Source organism: Microtus pennsylvanicus, chromosome X (assembly GCF_037038515.1).
Source record: "Microtus pennsylvanicus isolate mMicPen1 chromosome X, mMicPen1.hap1, whole genome shotgun sequence".
Classification (NCBI taxonomy): domain Eukaryota; kingdom Metazoa; phylum Chordata; class Mammalia; order Rodentia; family Cricetidae; genus Microtus; species Microtus pennsylvanicus.
Genome location: NC_134601.1, coordinates 109,877,615 through 109,892,475, shown reverse-complemented (window position 1 = coordinate 109,892,475; position 14,861 = coordinate 109,877,615). Strand labels below are relative to the sequence as shown.

Genomic DNA, 14,861 nt, shown 5'->3' with positions numbered 1-14,861 from the left:
CTTCCTTAGTCTTTATTCCAAAAGTTTGCTAAGAAATAGCTGTGTGTGGTAGTGTGACCTTGTGATAAGGGGAAGATCTGGAGTTTAAAGCTACATAGATATCCTGTCTCAAACAAACACTAAAATAATTTACTAAATGAACTAGATGACATCAGGAGCTTTGAGCAGGGCATTTGCTATGAACTTAACAAGGCATGTCTTTTATAACATTTGCAAGTAGAAATGTTTCCTGGTTTCTAAGGCTCTGCATCTGAACATCTGAAAAGTAAGTAAATAGCTCATTAGATTTGGACTACACCAAAAGCAAAGTAACTTACAGCCCTTCATACTGGCTTGATTTTTGTTGTTGGTAGTGTTCATTGTTTATATGCTTATTTGAAGATACACACACAGAATGATGTAATACTGATTGGAAGAGACAGGATGTCACAACTTGGTTTTTATGTCTAGTTTTCTTGTCTACAAATGTGCACCAGTTTCAAACACTATATGAATTATCTTTTGAAGGCCAAGTGACAGATTACCTTGAACCTCTGCAAGTAACTGATGCTCTTATATGTGTCCTGAGACTAAGTGCAGTCCACACAGGCAGATGGAACTGGCTATATATATACTATACTCAATCTACACATCTGGGAAGTCTCATTTCCACACCCACCAATTGTTCAGGACTGTTCTCAGTCATAGTTGAATTGTGCTTTTTCTTTGAGTTTTATTTATTTTTAATGGTTTGATTATTATTTTTATTTTATGCATAGGGTGTTTTTCCTACATGCATGCATAGCCCATGGAGGCCAGAAGAGGGAGGACCCTGGAGCTACTGTTAGTTGGGTTTTGGGAACTGAACCCCAGATGACCTGCAAGAGCAACAAGTACTGTAAATACCTGGGCCATCTTTCTAGCTCTTATTTTGTTGTTGTTATTATTATTATTATTATTGTTATTTTATACCTCGTAATACTATACTAGACAGTTTGTCATTGAGCTGCATTACAGACTTCTTGGCCATGATTTAAGAGTTGACAGTGTGACTGGGGAGATGGCTTGCTGGGTCAAAGGGCTTGAGTACAAGTGTAGGGGCCTGAGTTTAGATTCTCAAAACCCATATAAAAAAAGCTGCATGCTTCAGAGAGAGTCTGTAGTCGCAGCATTTCTAGCAAGATGTCATGCCATGATAAGAATGCCCAGAGGTTCATAGGCAGCTAGCCTGCTGTATGCAGCTGCTGTGAACAATAAGAGCCTCGGTTTCAAATAAGGTGGAAGGGGAGGGCTGACACCAAAGCTTGTCTTCTGACCTCTCCAACTGCATTCACACTCACACACACTCGAACACTGTGATGGCCACTCTTGGCTGTCAGCTTGACTGCATCTTGATTCTAAATTGCCACTTGCTGGATCAGACTAACTGAAGCAAGAAGACCCTAAATCTAGGTGGTATGTTTTGGTGGCAACACGGCTAAAAGGACATAGAAGAAGCAAGCATTCTTCTTTTGCTCACTTACCCTCGTTCTTGTATGCAAATCCATCTGTCTTTGTGCTGCAGCACTTTCACCAATTTAAAACCAACTTCTTTGGCTTTCCGGTGTAAACTGGAGACCAGCAACTCTTCAGAAATTCTCTAGGTTTTCAGCACCAGATTGGAACTCCTGAGACATCCAGCCATGTGGAGATTCTTAGCCTCTCCAAGTGTGTGATATTGTTGGATTATGCAGACCTCATTCACCCTCTGAAATAATCGAATAAATCTCATATATATTCATTCTATCAGTTGTGTTCCTTTGGAGAACCCTAATACAAGCATGTTCACATACTTATCACACAAACATTAAGAAAATACAAAGTGACAATGTCTTTATTACACTTAGGTCATTCAACACTAAAATAATTTTGTTAATTCATTAATTTATTCAGGAGAACTCACTAGATAACTTTGTCCCACTCATCTGGTAAAGTTCTAGAAATGGGACTATGTGGGCAGAGAAAAATGATAAAGGCAGACAGTATTTAACACCCATTTGCAACACACTAAATTCCAACAATTGATCTACATTTGTGCTAATACCATTTTATAAATATTGGAAAATTGCAATGAGTTAATGAATATTTTGGTGTGGGGGATATGTTCTAGTTTGTCTTCTATTGGCTGTGGTAAAAAATACTTTAACAAAAAGCCACTTGGGGAGAGAGGTTTTATTTTAGTATACAATTACAGTTGGCAGTTCATTATAGGTAGGAAGCCTTAGTAACAGGAACTTAAACAGTTAGTTGTATCACACCCACAGAAACGACCCTAGGGAGATGAATTCACACATTCTCTTTTGCTTGCGCTCAGCTAGCTTTCTTCAACCCTACAGTTCAGGGTGCCCTACCTAGGGACTGGTGCCACCCAGAGTAGACAGGGCCTTCCCTATGACATAACTTAAGATTGTCACCCGTACATATTCACAGATTAACCCATTGTGGACAATCCACCACTGAAACTCCTCCCTTCTAAGTTTGTGTCAAGTTTATAGTGGTAATCAACAGAAGTCTTTTGTTTTCTTTTTGAGAGAGAACAGTGCTTCTTCTTGAACTCAGCCTCTGTGTACCTCATTCTCCTTTGTAGCTGGATTACAGATATGTAAACTACTATGCAAGACTGAATATTTTTGTAAGTAAGATCCTAAGATCTTACAGTTGGAGGGAAGCTTTGAGTTGCTCTTGTAGCTTTCTGTATTTCATGGACTTGCCATTGTGGTCCACAAAAGGAGATGGTTCCTATTAGGTACAGCTAGGGCTGGGATGGTGGAGTATAGTATGCCCTGGGTCAACTCCCTACATTTCTTATAGAAGGCATGCATCACATCAGTCCAGGTCTGTGGGTGAGAAACTACCATGTGGTTCACTTCCAAGTTCTGCTTCTGCACCTAGTAACCCTGACCTTTATAGTCAGTATTGTGAATTACTTTGTTCTGAAGTGTGTTGATGTCAGTGTTTTTATAGGAAGGGCAACCTGTCTTTGAGAATTAAGGCTTTGATACTATCCTCTCCTTCTAACTTTTCGGTGAAGAATTTTCAAATCCCCCAATCTAAAATATCTGAGATGGTAGCCAAAATTTTCTGATGTGAGGAGTGATCTGGGAACTACAAAATCCAAAATTATACATTGAAGAGAATGACATCTGTAATGATCAAGATGGGGATGTTTGTAAATGTGGGCTGGTAATAGGGGAGAATTTTTTGTTGGTCCCAGAGATATGTTGAAATCTTCAAGCTTTGAAACAAAATGTTAGGTACTCATTTGTGCCCCTGTGGCAGCTGTTAACACACTGTCTCAGGGTTTCTGTTGCTGTGAAGAGACACCATGACCACGACGCCTATAAAGGAAAACATTTCATTGGGACTGGCTTATAATTCAGAGGTTTAGTTCATTATCATCATGGCAGAAAGCATGGCAGAGTGCAGGCAGACAGGTATTGGAGAAGGAGTTGAGAGTTCTACATCTTGATCCACAGGCAGCAGGAGACCCTCATAATATCCGTTCTGGTTCCACTTAGCAGCCCATATAATGAAATGTCTCTCTGTACTTAGCTCCTTCACAGTCAAAAATTTTAAAGAAAAGACAATAATACAAAGAATCCAGACTCTGTGAATTTTCCATTTTTACGTGGCTTATTTTTACTCTATCACTTTACTTTATTCTGTCTCTTTAAAGACTTTACCTTTTATTTTAACATTAACTTTATTTTCTATATTCTTTTTCTTCTCTCTCCCAAGCCTACGTACATTCATCCAACAGTGTGACTCATTTAGTGGTCTGAATCTGTCCTATTGTGAATCTGCAATTTTTTACTATCCAGGAGCACTTTTTGATTTGCGCCTTTAAATCACTAGGCGCTTAAGAATCTAAGCTGTGACATTCCTAGGTTAACTTTTTGCTTTTTGAACGTATATCTTTGACCTGGAATAACTCTGTAGACCAGGCTGTCTTTGAACTCTCAGAGATCCGCCTGTCTCAGAGATCCTCCCAGGCATTGGGATTAAAGGTGTTTGCTACTACACCTTGAACTCACAGAGATCTGTTTGTCTCTGCCTTTTAGGCACTGGGATTAAAGGCGTGTGCTACCACACCTTGAAGTCACAGAGGTCTATCTCCCTCTGCCTCCCAAGTGTTGGGATTAAAGGTGTGTACTACCACACACAACAACTCTCTTCCTGTTTTTTTTTTTTACTTTAAAAACTTCAACTTTTAGCTTGCATATATTTTTAACACACAGTAAACCATTTAGAAATTTTCTTTGTCTTTGAATCTCTCTTTACTGTATATCTCTCTTTTTCTGACCACACGAGTCCTTAATTTAGCAAGCAATATCAGTAGGATTAAAGCCATGGCTTTGCCAGCTAGATGTAGCCCATTCCTTAGCTTTCCAGCCTCATGGCTGAGGTACTGGCTGTAGCTATGTTTATAGCCACAGCTCTATGGCATTTCAAGGTCCCTGCCAGCCAGCGAGCTACAACAGACAACACTCAAGTCCTCTCTCGGTAGCCGGCCCTCCTGCCTCAAACAGTCAGAGTTTGCCCTGGCAGGATGGCCCAGAAAGCCGGCATTTTCAAACGGTGCAGCATTTTTAAACGGCGCAGCTTTTTTCCTGCTACGGCTGAAAACCGAAAAGCATGCGTTTTTCCTGCTACGGCTGAAAACCGAAAAGCATGCGTTCAGCTTTTCGTCAACACCATTTAAGTGTTTCGTGGCAGGACCTCTTAATGAGCTGCAGGGTTTTGCAGCTAAAGCTGAGTCAGGAAGCCTCTCTTAGATGAGAGAGCTTGCTTGCTTCTAGCAAGCAGAGTAGACCCGAGAGAGTGCTGCTACCAAGAAACCATGCACAAAGCTGTCATTTTGTTCTAGAATTACTTCCCAAGCTGTCTCAGACTTTATGTGGAAGCAGTTGTCCACATGGGCGCCATTTGTAGTAATAGGAGCGGCGGGTCTGCGTCCCCAGCACCCGGCCGTCCCCACGGCTAGCTTTACCCGAAATAATTACACGGACACTGTATTCTTTTAATCACTGCTTGGCCCTTTAGCTCTAGCCCTTATTGGCTAATTCTGATATCCCGATCAACCCATCTCTAATAATCTGTGAGCACCGGTCTTACCGGGAAGATTCTAGCCTACATCCATCCTGGGTCGGAGCTTCATTGCGTGTGTCTGCCCAGGAGCCGGGAGCATGGCATCTCTGCTGAGGTGTCTGCCCCCGAGAGGAGAGCTGTCAGTCTGAACTCACTTCCTCTTTCTCCCAGCGTTTTGTTCTGTTTACTCCTCCCACCTATCTTCTAACCAATGAGGGCCAAGCAGTTTCTTTTTGTTTAACCAATGACCTTCCTCCATCATACTCTCTATGTGCCAAGCATTCAAACATGAGTCTGTGGGGGCCATTTCTATGCAAACCACCACACACACATTGGGCTGGTTGGTTTTTGTATGATGTACTTGTGCTGGGGAATGAGCTTTCTCATGAATCACAGGTGGCAGTGTTTCTACAGTGGCTTAAGAGCTTACCTCGAGGATTGATCCACAGAGATGCTCAGTTCATCAAAAGCATGAGCAACACTGGTAATTGTTAACAAATGCTGCACATAGATGCTCCCTTTATCTTAAATTATTAACTATATTTTCGACTTTTTCAGGGTTTGCTCATTTTCCCACAAATGTTCTTTTTCAGTTTGATGATACCATCTGGGAAACCTTGTTGGCTGAGTCTTCCTGTGTCCTCTTATTCTGTGCATGTGTGGCAGTTTTTCAAACTTGTCTTGTATGGGTTGACCTGGACAGTTTGGAGGAGTCCTGGTCTTATGTTTTATGTTTTCTTCAGTTGAGGTTGGTCTGGTGTTACTCGGGTAATTAGAATGGGATAGTGTATTTTGGGGGGTATCCTGAGGGTGAAGTACCTCACTGTTCTCTCCTATCAAGGGGGTATATAGTAAACATTACATGCTGATATTGTTCACTTTTGCCTTTTTACTGAAGTTGTGGGAGATAAATGTCTGCATTATGAAGTTAATGCTTTCCCCTTTCTATACATTGTTCATTCTAAGTCCACACTGGGTTTGTTGTGATAGATTTTACTTCCCGGAGGTGTTTTGCTTATGTTATACATGAAAATATATCTGTTCACTGATTCTCTCCATGAAAAGCATTGGGCTTCCTTTGAGAATGTTATCTTAGTGGTATGTGTATGTATATACATGTGCTTTAGAATTGCACATGAACATGTGACTGTGTGCCCCTAGAGGCTAGGGATCTACCTTAGGTATTGTTCCTTAGGCCCTCTCTTTGTTTCGTGTGATAGCCCTCCCCCCACTGACCTGGAACTCTACAAATAGACTAGACTGGCTGGCTAGTGAGCCCCAGAGGTCCACCTGTCTTTGCATTTTATTTTGGACATCTGCTTTGATTAACTCCATAAGAAAGCATTCAGATGGGTTTCAGTGGGGAAAATGTATGTGTTCTGGTAACTCATGAATTTATGTATTATTTCATTACTTTTCATAGATGCACCAGTAATGTAATTCCACTTGGCAGGAGCACGTCTGGAGACAGTCCACAGTTGGGTGTTTCTATTTAGTCCCATTGAACCAATTCCGGTGGAATTCTAGGGGTTTTGTGGATGTTGTGAAGAGCCCAGTCTAGATGCTGTGGGCAGTTGGCAGACCCTCTGCAAAAGAATACTTCCATTAATTCAGCAAGAAATTTAAGCAGAGACCTCATTAAGTCCATATTTTTCTCCACTGAGTATTTTTAGAAGCAGCAAATATCAACCATAAATATTTAATGCTGTGTTTATAGACTTTAGCTTCACAAAAGTACAAAAGAGGTGACTGTAGGGGAGCTTGATGCACAGAGATTGGAGAGAGTATTCTAGAACCTTCCCTTGTATAAAGAAATTATCTCCAACATTCATAGGAAAGGAGATAAGTAGTTCATTTTAAGGAAATCACATAGAAAGTATCAGTAATGAATTTACTCTTTGGGTACTAGACTCTTTAAGAGGCTTTACTGACATAAAAATGAATGAATGACTGAATCAATCAATCAATCAGTCTTCTGTTAGCAATTTGGAAAATAAAATTAAACATGCAAAGACATAGATACATACATAATAGAAATTCCCTCAACCTTTGTGTGTGTGTTTATGGGTATGCAACTTGCTGTTTATCTAGCTTTGAAATATGTATCTTAGTTACTTTTGTATTGCTGTGAATAGACAGCATAACAGAGGCAATTTATAAAGGAAAACATTTAATTTGGGTACTCAGATTCCATAGGGTTAGCAGCCATCATTATCACAGCAGGGAGCATGAGAGCAGGCAAGGCACTGGAGCAGTAACTAAGGACTCACATCTGATCCACAACTTGGGAATGATGAGGGATTTTGGAACCTCAAAAGTCCACCCCTCGTGAAACACTTTATTCTATTAAGCCATACCTCCTAATCCTTCTCAATTATTTCCTCCAGCTGTGAACCAAGCATTCTAATGTATGTGAGTATGGTTGTGAGGCATTCTCATTTAGGTGACCTTAGTACCTTCCCATTAAACTTGGAGAAAATGCACATGGACTGAAAATACATGCCTACATCCTGCCTGTCAAGCTCACAGTCTATGATTTATTTAGCACACATGCTTGCATTTTAGACTGATTCCAGTTTTTGCTTTAGGGGAGATTGCTGGAAATAGAAGTGTAGGGCTCTTGAGGCAGATTATCACATTGCTCTGTTGAAAGGTTAAAGAACTGGAACCATGGGGGCAGGTCAGAGGGGTTTGGGGTGGAGTAGAAAGGGGTTGCAGTCAGATGAGACCTCTCACGTGCTCACAGTTAACAGAAGCAGGCATGCATGGCATCCTGTGTTTGCATTTCCCCCTTGCATTTCTTTGATTTTTAATGGGGTGGAATGTTGATCTTTCATTTGCATTTCTTTCCCTGTACTTGAAAACTGTAGGGTTCTTTTGAGCTATATGCTGTATGGGTTTCCTGTGGGCTGTTTTCAAGGACTGCAATGTCAGAGTTTTACCTAAAGGCACCCTACCAGACATTTGTTGGTATATTAGTCCCTGGACTTGAGCCAAATGCTGACTAGCAAGTATTAGAGCTGCATATTAAACAAAGGCTTAAGAGAACAAGTTAACAACTCATTGTGCTAAGATTGGACACTGCATCTGTTTAGTTAATTATGATACTTCTTTTCCTGAAAAGTCAGTGCTACATACCATAGTTTTAGTTGGTTATTCATGGTAATTGATTTGCTTGGAGCCCCCATCTCCTAGCTCTAGTATCTAGTCCGAGATCGGTAGAGTATTTTTAAGGGTGGGGGTGGGTAGGTAACTTGGCTGCTAAATTGCCTTTCATACAAGGACATGAGTTCAGATCTCCAAGGCCCATGTAAAATAAAAGCCAGGCACTACACTACACTAATGTAACTAACTCTAGCAGTGGTGAGGTATTGAGAGACCAGTGGGTCTCTGGAGCTTGCTAGAAAGGTAGTCTTGTCAGTCAGTGAGCTTCTGGCTTATTGAGAGACCTTATCTTAAAAATAAGGTAGAGAAAGCCTGGTGTGGTGCTGTATGACTTTAACCCAGGAGGCAGGCTTTGTGAATTCAAAGCCAGCCTGGTTTACAGCCAGGACTACACAGGATTTTTGTCTCAAAAATCATAGCAACAACAAAAAATAAGGTGGAAGCTATGGGGGAACACACCAGATAGTTGGACTCTTTGCATACCCACACATGTGTGTACACAGCCACAAATATTACTTAGCCACCCCCCCCCCACACACACACACAAGATACTGCTTGTTTATAGCATGGCAGTTGTGGAAATTGCAGACTCTTATGATGTTAGGCAATAAAATATTGTTTTAAAATTTAGGTATGATTTAACAAGCATATAGTTTGTTTCTGCTAGTCATTAGCCAGAATTCAGTGTTCTGAGAATGTGGATGTGTTGATATGTCTTGAGTTACATACAAGTTAGCTGAGTGTTTGATATAGCAAGCTGCACACTATCTTAGAAGCACTGAGGTGGCTTGTACTCATGACATGGAAAGAAGAACTTGTCATCTGTATTTCTCTGAAGACATCATTCAAACCTTGCGTGTGTATTGGGGGCAGTAACCATTTGGAGGTCAGAGGACAACTCTGGATATTTGTTCGCTCCACCTTGAGAGAGGGTCTCCCTCCCTCCCTCCCTCCCTCCCTCCCTCCCTCCCTCCCTCCCTCCCTCCCTCCCTCCCTCCCTCCCTTTAAAGATTTATGTATTTGTTATTTATACAATGATCTGCTTGTATTGTCTGCCTACAGGACAGAAAGAAGGCACCAGATCTCATTATGGACAGTTGTGAGCCACCATGTATGGTTACTGGGAATTGAACTCTGGACCTCTGGAAGAGCAGCCAGTGCGCTTAACTGCTGAGCCATCTCTCCAACCCCAAGAGGGTCTCTCTTATTTGCAGTTTCATACTTGATATTAGCAGCATCCCTTGATTCTCCTGTATCTACCTCCTGTCTCCTGGTAGGGGCATACCAGCATCACAGATGCTTGTGTTACCTGAGTTCTGGGGATCTAAATTCTTGTCCTCATGCTTGTGTGTCAGCACTTCACCACCAAGCCATCTCACCTGCACTGTTATTTAGGTGTTGTAATAGGAGCGGCGGGGCTGCGTCCCTAGCACCCCGGCCGCCTGGCTAGCTTATGCCCGGAAATAACAACACACAAATTGTATTCATTTAAACACTGCTTGGCCCATTATATCTATCCTCTTCTCGGCTAACTCTTGTACCTGGACTAGCCCATTTCTAATAATCTGTGTAGCATCAGTCTTACCGGGAAAGATTCTAGCCTATGTCCATCCTGGGTCGGAGCTTCATCGCGTGTGCCTCAGAGAGCAGAGCTCTCGCGTCCCCCCAGGAGAGGGGAGCATGGTGTCTCTCTGAGCTCACTTCCTCTTCCTCCCAGCATTCTGTTTTGTTTACTCCTCCCACCTATGTTTTAACCTATCAGGGCCAAGCAGTTTCTTTATTGCTTAACCAATGAAATCAAAAGATTGATATATGACACTCCCACATTATTTAGGCTTCAGCTAACAGATCTCCTTTTATGACATTGCGATACCACTCTGTTCAAAGCATACTTAGTATCTATTCCAGCTTTTCCCTAAGCAGAATTTGCTTTAGACGTGTTTCTTTATTTCTTCCTAAGAAAGAATTCCAAACCTTGAAATGAAACAGAAGAAAGATGAGGAGAGCAATGATTGAGAAATTACTGCTGGGTTGCTCTGATAATTTTGGAGTAGATGGTCTATGTTTTACAGATTTAACTTCTTGATGACGCTCGCGTATTTTTTGCTCAAAAGTATGCTGACTGGGTAAGCCAGGCTTTGAGTGAATCATTTCCTGCCAGGTTCAATATAGTTTGAGCTAATCTATAGAGATGTGGCTTGTGATTCCTTTTTTTTTTAAATCAATAGGAATTTACATGGTGCCACTTCGTGCTGTCTGCATAGACATTGGTCAGGGTGGAAAGCATGCTACACTTACTCACACCTTTCTTTCAGATTGTGGTTCCTGGTGGGTGATGGTAATTTTGAACTGAGCCGCATAGGGTTTGTGTGACCACTGCCAGTTTCATCCAGGAACAAATAGCTTGTGATCAAATGAACCCAGAAGCATATCTCTTCTTGTGCTTTGTAATTTCCATCTCATGAAGAGAGCTGCATACTTGCTGCATAGATTCATCATGTGCTAGGTTAGTTTTCAATTGCCCTTGCTGGCACAAGGGCTCCCGAGGAGTTTGATTTGTCATTATAGAGTAAATGCAGCTGTTCAACACTGCATACCCCAACATTTGAAGAAATTTGTTCTTTTGTATATTTTTGAAGTTGAAAATAGATTTTTATACAATATATTCAGATTATGGTTTCCCTTCCTACTCCCAAATCTTCCCCACTTTCCCACCCACCCAAATCTACACCTTTTCTTTTTCATTAGAAAACAAATAGGCTGATAATAATAATAATAAAATAATAATAATAGAGATAAAATAATAAATAAACCAGAATAAGACAAAGCAAACAGACAGAAAAAAGGAGTCAAAGAAAAAGCACAAGAAACACATAGATGTAGAAACACATACTTACACATACAGAAACCCCATAAAAACAAAATTCAGAAATCATAGTGTGTAAGCAAAAGACTTATTATTGTTTTTTTATTTTTTTCTTTTAATTAATTAATCAATTTATTTATTGATTTTTATTGAAAAAAGGAGAATAATAAAAAAAACCAAATTTCCACCTCCTCCCAGCCTCCCATTTCCCTCCCCCTCCTCCCACTCCTGTCCCCCTCCTCCCACTCTCCTCCCCCTCCTCCCACCCCTCTCCCCTTCCCCCCACTCCTCTCCCCCTCCCTCTCCAGTCCAAAGAGCAGTCAGGGTTCCCTGCCCTGTGGTAAGTCCTAGGTCCTCCCCCCTCCGTCCATATCTAGGAAGGTGAACATCCAAACTGGCTAGGCTCCCACCAAGCCAGCAGATTGCGTAGGATCAAAACCACGTGCCATTGTCCTTGGCTTCTCATCAGCCCTCATTGTTCGCCATGTTCAGAGAGTCCAGTTTTATCCCATGCTTTTTCGGTAACAGTCCAGCTGGCCTTGCTGAGCTCCCAGTAGATCAGCTCCACTGTCTCAGTGGGTGGGTGCACCCCTAGTGGTCCCGACTTCTTTGCTCATGTTCTCCCTCCTTCTGCTCCTCATTGGGACCTTGGGAGCTCAGTCCAGTGCTCCAGTGTGGGTCTCTGTCTCTATCTCCATCCATCACCAGATGAAGGTTCTAGGATGATATGCAAGATATTCGTCAGTATTGCGCTAGGATAGGGTCATTTCAGGTTCCCTATCCTCAGCTGCCCAAGAAACTAACTGGGGACCTCAGCTTGGGCAACTGGGAGCCCCTCTAGGGTCAAGTTTCTTGCCCACCCTAAAGTGGCTCCCTTAACTAAGAATTGTGATTCCGTGCTCCCCTATCCAACCTTCCTTTATCCCGATCCTCCTGTTTCCCCAAGTCCCCCCTTCTTCCCTTCTACCTTTTCTCTCCCCATCTCCCCTTACCCCCATCCCACCCCACCCCTAAGATCCCAATTTTCTCCCCGGCAATTTTGTGTACTTCCCTTAGCCAAGAGGATAACTATATGTTTTTCCTTGGGTTCACCTTCTTACTTAGCTTCTTTAGGTTCACCTATTGTAGACTCCGTGACCCCTATTTATGGTGAAGGGTCTCTAGATGTCTGAGTTATTGTGGTAATTGTTGTACTCCTTGGTTAGTGGTTTTCCTTCTATTATTTTCTGTAAGGCTGGATTTGTGGCTACGTATTGCTTAAATTTGTTTTTATCCTGGAAAATTTTGTTTTCTCCATTTATAGTGAATGAAAGCTTGGCTGGATATAGTAGTCTGGGCTTGCATCCATGGTCTCTTAGTTTTTGCAGTATATCTATCCAGGACCTTCTGGCTTTCATGGTTTCCATAGAGAAGTCAGGTGTAAGTCTGATAGGTTTACCTTTTAAGTAAGTTGGCCTTTTTCCGTTGCGGCTCTTAATATTCTTTTTTTTTAAAGATTTATTTATTAATTATGTATACAGTATTCTCAGTATTCTGTCTGCATGTATGTCTGCAAGCCAGAAGAGGGCACCAGATCTTATTACAGATGGTTGTGAGCCACCATGTGGTTGCTGGGAATTGAACTCAAGACCTTTGGAAGAGCAAGCAGTGCTCTTAACCACTGAGCCATCTCTCCAGCCCCTTAATATTCTTTCTTTATTTTGTATATTTTGTGTTTTGATTATTATATAGCGAGGGTATGTTTTTTTTTTTTTTTGATCCAGCCTATTTGGTGTTCTGTATGCTTCTTGAACCTTCATAGGTACATCCTTCTTCAGGTTGGGAAAGTTTTCTTCTATAATTTTATTAAGTATATTTTCTGGACCGTTGAGCTGCACTTCTTCTCCTTCTTCTACTCCAATTATTCTTAGGTTTGGTCTTTTTATTGTGTCCCATATTTCCTGAATGTTTTGTGATGAGAGTTTGTTGGACTTGCTGTTTTCTTTGATCAGTGCGTTTATTTTCTCTATGTTATCCTAAGAATCTGAGATTCTTTCTTCTATCTCCTGTATTCTGCTGGTTATGCTTGTTTCTGTAGTCTCTATTCGTTTACCTAGATTTTCCATGTCCAGCCGGCCCTCTGTTTGTGTTTTCTTCTTTGCCTCCATTTCAGTTTTCAAGTCATGAACTGTTTCCATTATCTGCTTGATTGTTTTTCCTTGCTTTCCTAGGGTATCATTCACTGATTTACTCAATTCCTCGAACTTTCTGTTATACTTCTCATCCATTTCTATAAGGGCGTTTTTTATATGCTGTTTAAGGGTGTCAATCACTTTCATGAAGTCAGTTTTTTCTACTTCTTCTTGATTAAGGTGTTCATGTCCTCCTGTTGTGAGGTCGCTGGCTTCTGGTGGTTTCGTGTTGTTTTTCAGATTGTTGGGTGAATTCTTGCATTGGCGTCTCCCCATCTCTTCCTCCCAATATTCTGCTATGGATCTTCTTTTACAGAATCAGGTCTTCTTGCCGACTGATGTACCTTCCCAGTGCTGTCACTCCCCAGTGATGTTTCTCCTGGTGTCCAGATCGGATCTCCTTGCTGCTTGGTTAGCTCGCAAACAAAGGGCCCACCCTGCATGCTGCAGGCAGGCTATGGAGACAAAGGAGCTACCGCCTTCCCCTTTGCCCTCTGCTTCGGGTTCAGTCCCAGTGCCCAAGCAGGCTGAGCAGGGAGGTGCTATGCCGCCAAAGAAGGGAGGGAGGGAGAGAGACAGGGGGTGGGGGGATCTGGATGTAAGCTGGATGGGATAGGAAGAGAGAGGAGGTACCGGGCAGTATAGCCCCTGTATGATGACCAGGAGTGTAGGTGGGCTGTTCCCGGGTGCCGCAGCACTCACTCACCACAATGATATTTCACTAGGTGCCCTGATCGAAACTCCGTGCTGCTTGGTTTGCTCGCAAACAAAGGGCCCAACCTACTTGCTGCAGGCAGGCTATGGGGACAAAGGAGCTACCACGCTCCCCTTTGCCCTCCGCTTCGGGTTAGGTCCCAGCGCCCAAGCAGGCTGAGCAGGGAGGCGCTCTGCCACCAAAGAAGGGAGGGAGGGAGGGAGACAGGGGGTGGGGGGATATGGATGTAAGCTGGATGGGATAGGAAGAGAGAGGAGGTACCGGGCAGTATAGCCCCTGTAGGATGACCAGGAAGTGTAGCTTATTGTTTTTTTAAATGCCCAGACAAAGCATTATGAGGCAAAAATACTAGTCTCGCCCCCCCCCCCCCCCCCCCGTGTCTGTGGGGAAGCCAGCAATTGATACCTAGAACCTTCCTGGGTTACTCCACACTGTTTGTTGAGGTAATTTTTCGGTTGAGCCCATGGCTTGCCAGTATGACTGTTCTTTCTAGCCCCCTTTCCTTGGGGATCATGCCCCTCTCTCTGCCCTTGGAACAATTAGACAGGCCAGGTCACCTCCCCAGTATTTAAATGAGTGCTATAAATCTGAACGCCTGTCCCCAAGCTTGCGTGCCAAGCCCTTTAACCACTGAGCCATCTCTGAAGGCCCTCCTGTGTTTTTAAGGAGTGAGACATGATTAGATTTTGTAACAAAGCTGAGAAATGTCAGCAACAGGATGTCCTGTCTGAAAGAAGATTTAATAAGAATAAGTACAGTAACAGAGAGTGGTCCAAGATGGAACAATTTAGTGGGAGTCACCCAACAAAATTTGAGATTTGACTAGTGCAACTAACTG

General features: G+C 42.4%; 1 protein-coding gene across 31 annotated transcripts in view; it reads left to right on the top strand.

Annotated features, from left to right (window-relative positions):
- Positions 1 to 14,861, top strand: part of LOC142841479 (F-box-like/WD repeat-containing protein TBL1X) — a 171,692-nt gene that overhangs the window by 107,687 nt on the left and 49,144 nt on the right. The gene's annotated exons all lie outside the window — the stretch shown is intronic.